The following is a 16,820-nucleotide window of genomic DNA, read 5'->3' as shown; positions in this document are numbered from 1 at the left end:
TGGGGACCAGTCCATCCGGGGGCCAGTCCAGCGGAGGGCCAGTCCAGTTGGGAGGCCAGTCCATCTGGGGGCCAGTCCAGCTGGGGGCCAGTCCAGCTGGGGGCCAGTCCATCCGGGGGCCAGTCCATCTGGGGACCAGTCCAGCGGAGGGCCAGTCCATCCTGGGGCCAGTCCAGCTGGGGGCCAGTCCAGTGGAGGGCCAGTCCATCCGGGGGCCAGTCCAGCAGAGGGCCAGTCCATCCGGGGGCCAGTCCAGCTGGGGGCCAGTTCAGTCCAGGGCACAGTCTGGGCCTGTGGCTGGCCATTCGTCTTGGCAGAGGCTGCAGGAAACCTCTAGGACCAGACTAGGGGGAGCAGCTGCATCATGGTGCCATCTCCGCAGACCCCACAGAACATGTCCCACCGTCTCATTCATGAAGCACAGCCCACATGACCTGTCCTCTCTACTCATGGACGTGTGTCCTAGGTGCTCAGATGCTATGTGAATTAGAGGAGTTACCTAAAAGCAAACAGATTCTGTTTGGTTGCTGTTTAGAGAATTGGAATGCAAACCATCATTTTGCCCTTCTTCACCAATTTTATTTTTCACTTGTTTTTTTTTTTTCTTCTTGTATTGCTTTGCCCAGAGTTGCTGGGCCAGTTGTGGGGCCATAGCAAGCCCAGTGTTACTGTTTGGTTCACAAGTTCATGTGTTTTTGACAAAAGAAAACTCATGGCCGTAGCAGGGAAGGCAGGGAGGGCCCCTCCTACCCGCCCCACCCCTCAGCCCCCACCCCACCCCTGGCTGTCTCTATGTTGAGCTCTGGCCTCCAGGATGACAGAGCAGGACGTGTGTTCCAGGGGCCCAGCCTGTGGCAGGAGCAGCTCCCTGACATACCTACTCGGCCAGGCCAGCTCTATGTGGGTTTTGCTGCCAGTGCCACCAGCCCGAGGGGCGCCTCTGAGCACCAGACATGTGCCGTTTCACCAGGATGCTGCAAAGCCAGACCGACCCCCGGGACCTGGTGTTGCCCACTGGCTCAGACTGTCTCTCGCAGAGCCACAGGGGCAGAGTGGGAGCAGGGCTGCTGCAGAGTCTGTTCCAGGGGCTACACGTGGGGGTGTTGCAGACGCTGCTGCTGGAGCTGCCGCTGCTGGGCATGGTGTGGGCCCTGGCGGTAGAAGGAGCCCCCGCCCCTCCTCCAGGCTTGCGCCCATGTCTACCACACTGGCTGTGAATGGGTGTCGCCAGGACCGGCCTTCCAGAGGACCCTTCCCAGGCGTCTCCCAGCCCGTCTCACGCTCGGGAGCCAACCAAGGATGGAAGGTTGACAAAAACATCTAACGTGGAAGAGGTCAGCCTTGTCTGTCGATGGCTGGCTGGCTGCAGAGGACGTGGCCTCCCGCACCATGGAGCCTGGCCAGCTGGAAGGAAGGTCATGCATGGGCGTGAGGGCAGCAGTGCAGCAGAGCCGGCCAGCACGGTGGGAGCTGACCTGGGCACTTCCACAGCAGGCAGCTCGGGAGAGGCCTGAAGGAGCCAGTGGGTGCCAGGCGGGGTTGTGAGGGGATGGGCACAGGAGGTAGCAGGGAGTGCCGGGGATAAAGACCTTTTCCCCCTTCACACAGAGCTGACACATGGGCAGGACACACTTCCGGTGGACATCCAGCGGCAGCCCGTGTGGGCGGGACCATGTCCAGGCTGGTGTCAGTGTGGGTAGATGACTTGCACACGCAGTGGCCTGTGTGTTACTCCAGTCTGAGAGGCGAAGCATCTGCAGACCTCCACGTGGACGAGGAAGCTGGCCTGTTCTGGGTGGTTAGGAGACAGATGTGCAGGTACACTAACGCGTGCACTTTCTAACACCAGGAGGTCCTGCAGGGCTGGCCCTGACTTCCTGAGCAGGAGGGTCTGCAGAGAGAAGTGGCCACACCTAGTGGGAGGCGCTGGGCTCATCCACCCTCACGGCCTGAAGGGGCCTCCTTGCTGGGCCGAGGCCAGAGCAGCCTTTGCCCTCTCTGGAATCAGGGGCAATGCCACTTTGCAACACCACAAACAGCCCACCCTGGCAGAAGTGATGCAGTGAGAAGGGCTGGCCCTCTCCGCTGTGTGGTCTGGGAAAGGGCTGGAGGCCTGTCCTCTGACTGACAAAGCGATGACTGATGCGTCCGACTCTACAGCCAGCACGCTTGGCACCAGGCACGGCCCTTGGCTGTGAGTGAAGTCCTTCCTGCGTGGTTTTGATGTGAATTTCTCTGCCGCTGCACTATTAGCTGCCTTATTGCATGATTTTTTTTTTAAAGATTTATTTATTTATGCATACAGAGCTGGTATCCAAGCCAGAGGTGCAGGGGCAGTTGAGAGGATTCACCAGAGACAGAGTAGGGAGCAGAACAGGCTGACTGATGAAGTGCACTGTTGAGGGGAGCAGCGGGCGGGTCAGGAGAGGTCTGCTGAGCCATGTGGGTCACCTCAGGGCGGGGTTCGAACTCATGCTGAAGTGACTTTAGCTTCTTAGTGCTGTGCTTTAACCCGCTGTGCCACCAGGGAGGGCCTTACCACATAATTATTATTATTTTTTTAAATCCCCGCAGGTTTCCCATCACCAAGTCACCTGTGTACCATCACCATAGTCCCGTGGACTTCCCTCCCCACCCCCCCACTGTTTTTGATCCCATTCCCCACTCCACCCCCACAAAATGTCACTGGCATATGGCTGTTCATTATTCTTATTATTTTCTCGCCTGGTCCATTATACTCCTGCTATGAGCGAAACCATCCGGTATTTTTCTTTCTCTTTCTGACTTATCTCACTAAGCATAATCTTTTCCAGCTCCATCCAAGTTGCTGCAAAAGGCATGTGTTTCTTTTTTTTGGTTGCTGTTGCTGAGTAATATTCCATTGTGTATATGCACCACATCTTTTTAATCCAGTCATCTACTTTTGGGCATTTGGGCTGCTTCCATGTCTTTCCCATTGTGAATAAAGCAGCAATAAACATGGGGATGCAGGTATCTTTTTGAATCAGCTTTTTTTGTGTCTTTTGGGTAGATGCCTAGGAGCGGGATTCCGGTCGTAGGGGAGCTCCCCACATGATTATTTTATTTTATTTTTTTAAAGATTTATTTATTTGTGCATACAGAACTGGAGTACAGGCCAGAGACTCGGGGTGGCGAAAGACTTCACCAGAGACAGAGTAGGGAGCAGAACAGGCAGATCAACGAAGTACACTGTTGAGGGGAGCAGCAGGCGGGTCAGGAGAGGTCTGCTGCGCCATGTGGTCACCTCCGGGGCAGATGGGAATCGAACTCATGTGGAAGTGGTTTCAGCTTCTTAGTGCAGTGCTTTAAACCACTGTGCCACCAGGGAGGGCCCCCACATGATTATTTTTATGACAGGCATCCTTGGGTCATTGGGGGGAGTAAGCATATGTCGTTTATACATTATTAGGTGTTCCAGGTGCTGAGCAAGTACGGTAGGGCTGTGCATACAGGCTCAACACCGAGCTCTCAACTCGACCAAGATCACAGAGAAAAATGACCCTTGAGATCCTTGTCCCACTTGTCCCTAGTCACAGAGAAGGCTGTGCGTGTCATAGGAGACCACATGCTCTGGACATTGGCATCTAGGGTCCAGTGTCCAAAGTGGCACTTGGGAAGGGGCCAAAGTGAGACATGCTGGTCTCTGCACCCCTTCATGGCAACTTAGGGCTGAGCTGGAGTTACTAGAGGCCAGGTTGAGGGCATCTGGCACAGTCTGTATAGCCACTACTGCCACACAGTTCCAAAGGGGACTTTGTTCCCATGAGCACGATGCCTCCCAGCCCAGACCATTGTCACTAAGCTGCCTCTGTCCCTATGGCTTATCTATTTGGATGTTTCAGAATTGAACAGGTGATTGGCTTCTTTCACTCAGCACGTGGGTCATCCATGTTGTAGTGTGACTCAGTGCTTCACTGTTCAGGCTGAATACTATTCCACTATCAGCTAGCCCATGCTTTGTTTATTTATCCATAAGCTGATGGAAGCTGGATTTTCTTGCCTTTTGGACATTGTGAAATTTATGTTCCAGCATTTGTTTGCCCACCTAACACCAGTTCTTTGGGGTATGTGTCTAGGAGTAGAATTACTGTGCCATGTGGCTATCCTATTTGGCTTTTTGAGGAACCATCAGGCTAGTTTCTGAGAAGCAAGGTGACTCTCAGTACAGTATCCCTCTGGCCCATTGTTGTATGTCCTCATTGGCAGTGAAGCCAGGAACTCTCCAACTGCCATCTAGTCCTGGAGTATTCCCAGTGCCTGGTCCTGCTCATGTCCCCACCAGCCATGGATGGGGCTCCGGCTTCTCTGCATCTGTGGCCAGGAATTTCTTAACCAGCCTCTCCTCCATAACCCTGGTCCTGGCAATCCTGTCCTTCATGGGCCACTCCCAGGAGCTGTTTTGGGCAGTTGGTTCCAGTGACCAGTGAGAATGGGACACAAATTAGTCGTGTGGACACAGAAAGTCAGGACAGGTTTTCACGTTGTTCTGACTAGATGTGGGTCTGTCTGCCTCAGCGCTAGCCCCAGAGCATCACAGGACACAGAAGTGGTTGAGTCGGTTGAAGTGCCTTTATTTCACTGTGACCTTTATGTCTGTAATGGGCATTTGTTTGCATCATCTCATTTATACTGAGTTAAGTAAGTTGCAAAACCACACCAGCTGGCACTGGGAGTAAGCCCTAGATGTGGGTGCTCTGAGACCCAGTGATTTCTCCCAGTTATGTGAGCACAAACCTGCAGTCCTAGACTTTGACCCAGGGCCCTAGAGACCGATGGAGCCGTCAGCACCTTGGACAGTGGCGAGCACGCTCAGCACTCTCCTCCCTGCCTGCCCTGCCCAGGCCCAGCTCCCTCCTTCTCTGTCCCTCCTCCACTTCCCCCCTCCCCAAACCTTTAGGTTAAGCCAGTTAGGAAGCTTTTGTAGGGCAATTACTATTGAGCCCAACACTATCCCAGTGTGGACTTAAATTATTTTTATTATTTGTTATTATAATTGACAAGTACATCATCGTTATATGATTATATTAGACTCACACACTATAACTAAAGTCTGTATTAGCCTTGGGCATAATGTGATTATATATTTATAATTCATGTTAACTGCACGTGTCCAGTGATAAGACTGGCTTATAAATTTTTTACAGCTTCTCTAAGCCATTAAGCCAAAATGAATGGAGAGAAACAAATGCAGGAGGCCAGTAATGCTCAGAATCCAACCTTGCTTCATCTCATGCATTAGATGTTGTGATGTTACCTAATTTACATTTTCCTCAGGAGGAAAGATAGTGCCAGCTCACACTTGCTGCAGGGGGCTGCTCCGACCTGGCCTCTCAAAAGCCTGCTCGAGCTTTGGCTCTCAAGCCCACAGGAGGCCCTGGGGCTTCTGTCTATGTGAAAGGACCATCAGTGAGTCTGTGTTACACCCCATTCCAGATGCTTCTTTAGTGCACGTGAACAACTCCTGTGCACATGCACACACGCTCACACACACGAGTGGACACACACATGTGCAGACAGACATGCACACACCTGCATTCACACCCACATGGTGGGAGCACACACATCAGGCACACATACAGGCATGCAATGCGGAGTGACACGGTGCTCCAGAATATGCCGATACTTTTCTTTTCAGATTTCATGAAAAAAATGACAAATATCTCACAGGCCCTTAAGACTGCCTGCCGTCCCGCCTTCCAAAACCCCCCTCCTCATGGGGGTCCCTCTGAAATAGCAGCAGTACCAGGACCAGGAAAGCTGCTGGATCTTACTCTTCAGAGAGAGAGAGAGAATCAAAGGGGGTTGGGAGGGGGTGTTTCTTGGCCCAAGTCCTTGCTGCCCAGGAGGACACGCTCAGTGCCGCTCCCTGGGGCCCCTCACCCCTGTCTCCAGCCAGGACTCCAGGCCCCAGCAGACTGCATGGGCCCTGGAGCTGCTCTGCCCTGATCTTCACTGCTCGAGTCCACATTTTCTCTGATGCCCCCTTGTGCTCCCTGAGGCTGGGCCCACCCACAGGCCACAGGACCCCGTCACTTTTCCCCGTGACCCTGAGCTTGTCTGCACAGTGCTCAGCACTCATGCGGTACCGCGGCTGCCTCTTCTGAGTCGGGTGTGGGGAGCAGCGTCACCCTCTGCCCCGGGGCTGGGAGTTCTGGGCCACCCACTCTTCCCAGAGTGTCAGGCCCCAGAGCCTGCAGACTTGTGAATAGCTTCACATCATCTCTAGTGGGGTCTTTTACTCCAGCTTTTCTCTCTCCCCGCTTCCCACCCTGTCTGGCTGATTTGGGCATCCTTAGCCCACCTGAGTGCTCAGCCTGGAGTGAGGTTCTGTGGGCCCTGGACTCTGCCCACTCCTGGCCCTCTGGGAGCTGTACTCAACACACCAGGCCCCACTGATTGGCCCTCCATTGTAATCAGTTTGCGGCCTCCTCGAGTGCACGGCTCACTCTTTCGCCACCTTGCACAGCAGCTGCTGGCCCCTCAGTGGGAACAGGCTGACTGTGGCTGGCAATGCTCAGGCTCCCGCCCAAGGCTGGACGCTCACCGCCCTTTCCTCCTGTCCTAGGGTGCGGCGTGCGGGACGTGCCGGGAGCACCCCTGAGGCCCAGCATGCAGGCCTTCCTGGCCCCAGGAGCACCACCAGGTAACTACCTGCCACCCCTGGGGACTGGCCTCCTGTGGCGCATGGTCTCTCTGGGGAGGCCCTGCACTGGTGCTCAGCACTGCCTCCTCATGGCCCTGGAGGATGACTGGACGTCCACTCGGAGACCTTGTGCTCACCCAGTCAGGGGTGCTGCTTCCTCTGGCGACCCAAGCCCAGGAACCCACCTGCAGAGACCCTGCTTTCCCCAGCACCTGCCCCAGGCCGCTCCAGCCCTGGCTGCCTAGCTTAGTGGCCCTGACTTCCTCCTCCGTCCAAAACAGCTCCTGCCCCAAGCCCCACTTGCTCCAAGCAAGCTCCAGCAGAGGGTAAAGGCCTCCAGTGCCTTCTGCTTTAGCCTGTCCTGACGCCTGCACCACCAGCCTCCCCTACCCCCAGCCACCAAGCTGGTCTCTTCCTCAGGGATGCAGTGTCCCTCTGCTGGCCTCAGCCAGATCTTGGGAGCCCTTTCCCTGGCTCTGCGTGAGCCCACCCCACAGGCTTTTAACTTGTCTCCTGCTGCTCAGGCTCTTCTCTTCACTAGTCTGTCGGTCCATCCAGCCAGACTGCCCCCAGGCCGCCAGGCAGGCCCGTAGCCCCCAGCTCCCAGCCTCTGCTGTGCCACAGGCCAGCCAGCTTCAGAGGCTGAATCCTGACAGTTTACTATAAACTGAGGGCTTCCTTGATTTGATATTAGTTTTCTTGTCTTCTTGCTTTTCAATTTTTAGAAATGTGTTTTCAGAACTAGCCAGCATAGGCAAGGGCCCAGGGGAGCGGGACCCCGGTGCGGTGGGTGGGGACGCTGCTTGGGGGGCTGTGGGGCCCTGAGAGACTGAATTAATGGCCCTGGGGCCTCACTGTCCTGGCACAGAGCCCCCACCGCCTGGGGGATGGGACGGAGCTCAGATGGCTGCTGTCACAGCAGCCTGGTGGCCATTGGACAGGGGTACATGGGACAGGGTCTGTCCACTCGCATGACTGTTACCCATTGGCAAAGGGAGGGCATGGGCAGGCTGCAGGCAGCTGGGCCAGAGGGCACTTCTGGTGGACTTGGCCAGGTAGTAGGATGGGCTCACTCCTGTGAGGCCTGGAGTCTCCCTGGGTGACTCTGCTTCTCCAAGCTTGCCTGATGGACCCTTGTAGCGAGGGGGGTTAGTGGCCTCAGCTCTGGAGTCTTTTATCTAAACCGTAATAACAATGAGATGCTGGTGATGAGGTGTCAGAGGTGGATTGGGGGCAGGCACGGGCTGGAGGCAGGAGGTGGGCTGGGCTGACCCTGAGGGACTTCTGCCTCCTACCCAGCCAGCCACAGGCTCAGCTGTGCCCACACCTGGACAGTGGCACCAGCTTCTGAGGAACCAGGCAGCCACAGGGCCAAGGTTGGCCCCCCGATTTGGGCCTGTTCTGACAGGCGCCCCTTCTCACAGGGCTCACCAAACCCTACACTACTTTTTCACTCAAGCCTGACTCTCCCTGCCACCTCCTCATTTGGCCTTTTGGTGTGATGCGGGCAGTCAGAGGTGCCTTCCCTTGCCTGGCAGGGGTTGGGCCATGACTCAGCCTCAGCCTCAATAGTAGCGGGCAGCAGCCCCAGTCCGCCCTAGCCCCCACGCTGCTCCGGGGGAGGGCTGCTGGTGGGCTCCCCAAGGACTCAGAGGTCACCTGACGGGGTGGGGGGTGGAGCGGGGCTGGGCCGCTGCCAGTCCTTGGCACTGTCCCTGTGCCCTGGGCCCACCCTGCTGACTGCCCACTCGCAAGGCTTTGCTGCGGCCTGATTGAAAAAGCAAAGTTCGGGTCAGACTCTTGGTTTTCGACTTTTGGTTCAGTGAGGCCCTACACCTGTTTCCTGCCCATGTCCGGAGCTGGGCTCTGGAGGTCACGTGGCTGGTGGGTCCCACAGAACTAACCCCCAGGCTGGGTTTCCCAGCCTGGTTCTAGGTGCTCCTCTGGGCTCTGACGGGGATTGGGGGGACATGACCTGGATCCAGGAGACTACGATCCAGGAGAACGTAATTCCTTCCAGGGGAACCAAAAGGGAGAGTGCAGCGGCTTGTGTCTGGGGGCTGGCAAAGCGCTGTGGAGGGGGACGGGGGCCCTATGTGCCCCGTGGGAGGGGCCTGGAGGTGCACCAGCAGGGGTAACTGCACATGCACAGATCCTGGTTGGAGGTGAGTGTGACTGCTCTGGGGGCCAGGAGAAGGCCAGAGCGACCTGAGTCTGGCCCCGGGGTGGGGGGTGGGGTGGGCCAGGCCTAGCGGGCTGGGCTTCTCATTGCTGTGCAAGTCACAGGCGTTTCCGCCAGAGAGAGGCAGGGTCTGGCTCTCTCCTGAACTCATGCCCACGTGCATAGCTCTGGAGCTGACTCCCTGGGCCGTGGGTGGCCCGCACCCCATTGCTGAGGCGCAGACGTGGGTCCTGGTGTCAGGATGCCGGCACGCGGGGCCTTGGTGTTTGTGCAGTGGAGCATGCTGGTGCCTGTGAGCCAGGCCCGGGGACAGCCTCCTGCACCCTTCGGGTAGGAACATGGGGGATGCCTGCCCTTCTTTTGGTGCCATGGAAACGTCACGTTAAACTCACACTCTGTACGTGGGGTGTCTGGAGCAGAAAGGACTTCTATGGCTGCACAGCCTTGTTCGTGACAGTCTGTTATTAAAGCCGTTTTCATGTTGTCACAGGTGGGAGGCAGAAAGAAACGAAAAGTCTGTGGTTGGGTTAAAATGTGTCACTCCGAGACAATTCATGGGAAAAAGCCAGGTCACTGGCTCATCGAGGGCTTCTTGTTTTCAGGAAGCTGCAGAAGACGCAGAGTATAAGTGGTGACCCCAGAATAAGCTCACAGTGAGACCCTGGGGGCTGTGATCTGAAACGCATGTGGATTCTGAGGTTTGGGGGCACCTAAATGCCCCCAAGCCTGGGGCCTGTTGCCATTTTTGCCCACTTTTTTTTTTTAAGATTTATTTATTTATAGAACAAATTTATTTATTTATTTATTTACAGAGCTGGGGTACAGGTCAGAGGTGCAAGGACAGTGAGAGGGTTCACCAGAGACAGAGTGGGGAGCAGAACAGTCCGACTGACGAAGTACACTGCTGAGGGGAGCAGCGGGCGGGTCAGGAGAGGTCAGCTGTGCCATGGGGGTCACCTCCGGGGTTGGGATTGAACCCGCACTGAAGCGGCTGTGGCTAGCTTACAGTGCTGCATCCTAACCCATTGCGCTACTAGGGAGGGCCCTTTACCCACTTTTAAGTCATGATGAGAATTTTGAACAAAAGAATGAGTACAGTTAGACAATTTTGGTGACACATTTATGTCTGTTAGGACTTTCAGTTCAGAAAAACAGAAACAATTCAAATTGGGGCACAGACAAAGGGAATCTACTGGTTAAACAACTGGAAAGGTGTAAGCTTCAGGCGCAGCTTGATCTAGGTGCTCAGGTGTTGTTACTGGGTTCCTATTGTCCTTCTGTGTAACTTGTCTCTACGTCTGTTTCACCTTCCCTGGGTGCATATGGCTTCTTCTCCCCTAACAGCAAATGCTGCCAACCTCCAGTCTTTTGTCTTCAACTTTCCAAGTCTAGTGGGTTCGTCCCAGCCTCCTACACAAGCCCACAATCTCCTTCTCCTACAGATGGGATTGGGTCATGCACTCCTCCCCAACATCATTGTTCCCTGGGTGGGGGGGTCCCATCTCCAGTCCTGAGTCGGTCCCTGCAGCTGCAGTGGGCCTGATGGGTGGGGGGGTGGAGGGTCAGCCTTTGGTGGCCACTGTTCACCCCAGTGGAATGGACCCTGCAGGAAATCCACGGTCAGCAATGTGGGAGGGTGCTTCTCCCCAGGGAGGGGCTGAAGAAGGCCCGTGCCATACAGACTTCACCACGTGGTCAACAGCCACCTTCTCGGTCCTTGACTTGTAGGTGAAGGTGGATGCCTGGCTTAGCCGCATGCTTGCCCTAGTGACCTGAGAACGTGACTTGGCCGTGAAGGAGAAAGACCAGCTCCTGGGCAAACTGGAGAACCTAGAGCAGGTCCTGCAGGTAGGGCGGCCCTCTGCTTTCTGAGGCCGCAAGTTGGGGCTGCGGGACCAGAGCCAAGAGGCGTGATGTTGTGTGGGGAGAGTCTATGGGGGCGGCCCAGTCCCCAGGACATGGGGAGGAGTGGGTGTGGGTGTGGTCTGGACCCAAGACCAGAAGGGAACCTGGCGGGTAACGGCAGTGGGTTCATATGCTTGGTGTCAGAGAAAACTAGCACCCGACACCCAGGTCGTCGGGGAGGTGGGGGCCATGCTCACAGCACCACCCGATCGAGGGTGCGGGAGTTTTTTAGGGCGGTTACATGAACAAAGCAGCTATGGGAGTTGTGGAGGGTCTGCGCTGGTTTGGGGACCACGCGTCTGGCATGGGGGGTGGCTCGGTCTGTGCCAGCTTGGGGACTATGCTTGAGACCCAGTGTTTATGGTGTGGTTGCAGACTCTATTGGGAGCCATGACTGGTCTGGGCTTTGGGTTTCGTTGTCTGCAAAGATGGCTTCCTGGGGCCCGGGAGCCCCGTCCTCAAGCTCTCAGGCGCCGTCTGTACCCTGAGGCGGCCTGTGCATGTTGGGAGGGCGGGCAGTGGTCTGGGCTGAGCTGAGTCACCCACATTCTCACTCTGCTGGCCTGGGCCCGGGGACGGGGAGAGGATGTCCCCAGGTGGATGGGACATGGGGTGCGGCTGAGGGGAGGGCCCAGCACCGCCATGAGGAGTTGGGGCTGTGGTGCCGTGGCATGGAGCGCAGGGCGGGCCCTGCTCAGTCCCTTGTGGGGCCGCAGCTGTGGTCATGCAGTGTGGCCTCCTCCAGAGGCCCTGAGTCATCTTCACTTGCACAACGAAAAAGTGGGGCCGTAGTTGCCAATTTTAAGAGGAAATGGCTTCCCCGTGTCTCAGCTTCTGGCTGCTCCAGCCCTCCCGGGCGTGGCTTTTCCTGGGCATGAGGCCTCTCGGGTGAGGGGCATTTGGGGCGCTCACTCGCTGCTTGCCTTCCCCGGTCCTGGGCGTGAGAGCCGCTGCTGTGTGGGTGTCGCGGGCTGCAGGCTGACTCACGGTGCGGAGCACGGGCTCCGGCAGCCTCCTGCCTCTACCGCATCACCGGTTCCTGGGAAGACCAGTCACCCTGCTGCCCCGAGATGCCCAGGGCGTGGGCGCACCTGAACGTGGCCAGGAAGCGAGGTCAGGGGGTCCTCGGACTTGGCTTCCAGGTCTTCGGGCGCCCCGCCTCTTGCAGTGCTGGTGGCAGTTTTCGGGCCCGGGCATCTGAGGCCTGGACCCAGCTCTACAAACTGCCTTCCTCTCATCACACTCCACACACACTCTATGGTTCTGAGAAAAAGGTGATGGAACTGGATGGGCTTTTGTGCCCATAACCCCCAGACGGGTCTCTTTACCGTGAGGTGCTGGCCGGCGCATCTGGGCCAGCTGACAGCTCTGTGGTCAGCGGTGACTGCTGAGACCCCTCACTCCCTTAGTGCCCCACCCCAGGGCCACTGTTCTTCCCAGGACGCCTGTGCCCTTCCAGGCCCCGGCCCTGTTGCGTCTTCTCTGTCCGACCCTCCCGGGTCTCTGGACATGGGCGTTGTGCCTGGCCCGATCCCAGCCAGGTTCTGATGGGCCAGTCGCCCAGACCTTCAGGTCCTGTGGGACACAGGACTCACCCCCACGGGCCACCTGACTTGGTCTCCCGAGTCAAGCTGATACTTGATGAACAAGGAGGTGGTGGCTGGGCCCCACCCAGCACAAAGCTGCCCAGAGGTGAAGAGAGCCGGGCTGCAGGCCGCCCCTCCTGGGCCCTGCGTCCTGGCATAGCCAGGAACCTCAGGGCCTGAGAAAACTGATGCTTCTAGGAAAGCTCCCAAGGACGATTTAGGGTGAGCGCCACGTGCCTGGTTTTGAGGATCCATGAGGGCAGAGACACAGGAGGGAGCCAGTCCCGGGGCTGAAGGTGAGTCAGGGCCGGGGAGTGCCTGGGCCCTTCCAAAGGGGCTCAGCCTGGTGAGTCCAGGCCGGAACCAGGATCCTCCGGTTCAGATGTAGCCTGGCTTCCTGCGTTTGTGGTCCTCTCTCAGCCGTTCGAGAGTGAGCCTGTCTTGCTGGGAGGACGGCAGCCCCTGGCCAGCACCGGTCAGTCCCTTCGGGACTCTCAGTGGGGGCCGCATTGCTCTGCACCAGGAGTGTGGGGCTGTGTGCTGTGCCCGACCTGACACGCGCTGAGGCAGCGTTGCGGCCGTGTCCTCTGCGCTCCTTTGCCAGGGAGGTCAGGACCCAAGAGAAAACAAGTCCCTGGGTCTGAGGGGGCCGCCAGTCGCCCACGCTCACCCCACGCCGTGGCTGTTCCCTGGCATGTGGCCGCTCCCCGGAGCAGGTGCTGACACACTGGCTCAGCCGCGTCCGGCTATAAAAATCACCACCTTAAAAATAAACCCCGTGGCAGGAGCGCTTCACCCAGAGCTGCCACACAACCTGCCGCATTTCCAGACGTGGAGTCCCCATGGGGGGCTGGTGTCCTGGGCCTGAGAAGATGCCTGTAAAGGAAGCCCAGTGTTAGGAACTCGAGGGCCTGATCTTGGGCTGTGAGCCAGACTGTGTCTGCAGGCCCATGGGCACAGGGTGTGGGCAAGAGGTGCCGGAGACTGTGGGGCTGCTGGGAGAGAGGCAAGCTGGCCTCGTCTGCAGCCAGGGAGAGTGCCAGAGCCCGGGGAGGCCAGAAGGCCCCATGGGATAGGCTGTCTTGCAAAATGTTCCACTAGCTCTTGTTGCATCCCATGAGGGGAGACCTTGGGAGGCCCCAGGAGTCCTAGGAGTCGGGGGTGGAGGCAGTGGGGGGACAGGCCAGGGGCAGGCCCTGCACTCACCGGTGGGCTTGTCATTTAGTGACTGGGCAACCTTGGGCATGTGTCTTAACTTTGCTGGTGTCTCCGTACTGGGGGTGGGGGTGGGGCGCGTGCCTGCTCCCCTCCTGCCCCATTCCCGAGGTTCCCAGCACGCAGCTGATGAACATGTGTCAGAAACAAAACACACTGCCCATGCCTTGGTCCGCTTCTATCGTCCTCCTGCCACCAAGCTCAGCCTTGGGGTCTTAGGCAAGAAGACCCCTCACAGAAGGCTGGGTCCAGGCCAGAGGGACTGTCCTTGGGCCGCTGCTGCTGCCCTGCATGGCTGCAGGCTTTGGGGTGTCCGAGATGACCCATCAGGGTGAGGAGACGCCATGGAGTTACTCTGGGTCCAGGACACCTGGCTGAGAAGAAGGAACTGCCTTTCTGGTTGAAAGCTGCATCAGATCATTAAAATGTATGTACATATAATGTCAAACAAACTAGTTAAGGGACGTTGAAACAGACCAGCTAACCTGGGCTGCCCAGTGTGAGCCCCTGAGCGGGCTTGGGCAGAGCAAGGGGCGCCTACCTCTCTCCCGCCCCACCGGGGTGTCTGGGCCGCAGCCCAGGGAGGTGGACTGGCCACCAGATGCCACCACCTGGCCCTCCTTGTTGCTCATACCCCGGCTTCAAAGCCGTGGGGGCCAGCCACCTGCCTCGTGCTTGCTGCGGCAGCCTCACAGTGAGGACTGGCGGGGTGGGCGGTGGATAACCTCGGTGCCATTGAGAGGCTGGGCAGAGGCCAGGGTGGCAGGAGAACTGGGGCCCAGCAGAGAAGCCGACAGCTCTGGCAGTGTCTGGTCCTTGTTCTGAGGGTAATTAATTGGTAGCATTTGAGTGCTATAAGCAGAGTGGAATAACCAGGGTTTCCAAAGAAACAGAACCAACTGGAGAGAGAGGGAGAGTGGAGACGGTGAGAGGAGCCTTCTTCATTTATTACAGGAATTGACCTATGAGATTATGGAAGCCAGAGAGCCCCCGCACCAGACTGAAGGCCTGAGAATTCAGAGGCTGATGGACCCCAGTCAGAAAGTCCTGGGGCCAGGAGCTCACGTCCTAGGCCAGAAGATGAATGTCTCTGCTCCTCCTCCCCCACCTTTGGTCCTATTTTTATCTGTTCCACTTTCCCGTCTGTGGATTGGGGGTGCCACCTCGCTGGGAGGGCGTCTGACTTACTCAGTTCACGATCCATTGCTAGGTTCTCCCAGAAACACCCAGAAATAACAACCTCCCCACATTGGGGGTGTCCCCCTCACCAGTCACCTCACAAGTGGCCATGGGGTTCTGCTTTGGAGAGAGCACAGGGAGGTCACACGCAGGAAGGCACCCCCAGGTCTGGCTGCTGTCTGGGGGGAGGCCTTGGGGCTTGCTGGGGGTAGCTCTGAGAAGGTTTTGGTGCAGATGGAATGATTTCTAAAGATGTGGACACTGAGGCAGGGATGGGAATCAATAACGACAGTGTGTGGCTGGAGGAGTGGAGTGGACAGTGGTGTCGTTACCGGAGGGGAGGAAGTGGGCTGAGAAACACAGCCCAGAGTTCTCACTGGACAGGCTGACATGGCTACTCCCGCACGGCCTTGGGGGTGGCAGGCAGGCACATGGAGAGGGGTGCAGGGAGAAACCCCCTTGGAGCTCGGGCCTGTAAGTGGCAGTTAAGCCTGTGAGGATTAGCAGGGGAGGCTGTGGCTGCAGCACTGGTCACTCCCTGTCCAGTGGCCAGGTGGGCGTGCCAGGAGGGAGGCACTCCTGCTGGGGGCCAACAGGGGTCGGGTCTGGCTCGAGAGTGGTCACAGGCCTGGACAGCAGGGAGCCCCATAGTCATCTAGCAGGTGTTTTCAGCCGAGCTGTAGGAGGGGGTCAGCCTGAACTGCTAGAGGAGCGTGTGGAAGGTGAGGGTGTGTGTGTCTCCCTGCCTTGGGCCCTGTGCCAGTGCAGGGAAGCCAGTACCGTGGTGAGGGCTTGAGAAGGGGGACGCCTGGCTGCGGACCAGCTGGCCAGGACACAGGGAGCAAATGCAGGTCGTTCTCCGGTTAGAAAGAGGATGAGGCTACAGGGTTCTGGGGACCAGGTCTGAGAACGAAGGAGTGAACTCTCATTGGCTGAAGAACAGATCAGGGACCAAGACAGATGGGTTTGGCTGAAGATCATTGCACACCCCAGGGCTCCTCAGGGTGGACAGGCGAGCGCCTCTGTGGTTGGCATTGGGGCTAGGGGTCTCCGGGGGTGGCCCCGCCGTCAGCGCCCACTCTTCTGTGTTTGCAGCCTCTGGGCTGCAGCGGCTGGGCCAGTCCAGGGAGTGGCTGTGCCCCAGGCTGGGTCATCTGACGATGATGCCTGCGGAGAGGACTGCTGAGCTCTCAGGTCTGCAAACAACGGAGCCATTTACCCTGGCTTCAGCGACCCCTTCCAGGAAGGAGGCCTGCAGGGGCCAAGCCGGAGGGAGGGAGTGAGAAGGACCTGGAAGCTGGGAAAGTTCCTGCAGACCTGTCCTCCCAGTGACACCCACCATAATTAACCCAAGGAAGGTTCCTTGCGGCAGCTCACCCTACAGTTGGTGCCTATCTGACAACCTGTCACAGGCATAGGGCTCCTTAGGCTGAGACACCTGAGGCTACAGCCCCTCCTTCCTCTATCTATGTCCATCTATTCCACAGGCCCCGGCCCTCCTTGCCTCCTCATGCTGAGCGTATGACACTTCCCTTTGCCTCGCCCTCCCCGGTTAATGTTCCTAATGAGTTCCTCAAGGGGGCTGGTTTTCTCCCCTCCCCAGCAACTTCCTCCCAAAGCTAAATAAAGATTGCATAGGCCACACCGGGCAGCTCTACTTCCAGAATAAACAGAAGCACAAAAATTAGCTGGAACAATAGTGCAATTAAGCAGCTGCATAATTGTCTGTGCACCCCAGGCTGGCTGCCTGGAGCCTCTCTGGGGACAGTGGCTGTTGACACGCTTCATGCCAAGAGCAGTGAGCAGTTAGATGTCCCTAACTGCCAGACACTTGGAGAGGCCCTGAGCTCCGTGGCCTCGTGCTGTGTGGCTCTGAGCGGCCGCTCAGTTGCTCTGAGCCTGTGCTTGGACCCAGAAGGCGTGAGAAATCCTGTCTGCGGGGACAGAGCGCTCACCCTCGGTGAGGGCAGGGTGGGAGTGATCTCCGTGTGTGCACAGATCCCTGTGGAGCTGTGTGGCCAGGCCTGGCCAATGAGGGTCCCGAGGATATCGACAGGTGTGCTCTGGAAGCTTGCTACCCCTTGAGAGG

At 57.7% G+C, this 16,820-nt stretch overlaps 1 protein-coding gene across 11 annotated transcripts in view; it reads left to right on the top strand.

Annotated features, from left to right (window-relative positions):
* Nucleotides 1–16,820, top strand: part of RIMBP2 (RIMS binding protein 2) — a 112,774-nt gene that overhangs the window by 54,199 nt on the left and 41,755 nt on the right. For 9 of the 11 annotated variants that reach the window (XM_012731046.1, XM_012731052.1, XM_012731045.1 and 6 more), the window contains exons 2-3: nt 6,587–6,664; nt 10,575–10,694. The gene's annotated coding sequence lies outside the window, so the exon portion shown is untranslated. Of the gene's footprint in view, nt 1–6,586; nt 6,665–10,574; nt 10,695–16,820 lie in introns of those variants that run through there. The other 2 variants (XM_012731051.1, XM_012731050.1) reach the window with 1 other exon arrangement.

This window comes from Condylura cristata, unplaced genomic scaffold (assembly GCF_000260355.1).
Source record: "Condylura cristata isolate star-nosed mole 26May11 unplaced genomic scaffold, ConCri1.0 scaffold00029, whole genome shotgun sequence".
Classification (NCBI taxonomy): domain Eukaryota; kingdom Metazoa; phylum Chordata; class Mammalia; order Eulipotyphla; family Talpidae; genus Condylura; species Condylura cristata.
This window is presented reverse-complemented; position numbering and strand designations above follow the sequence as displayed.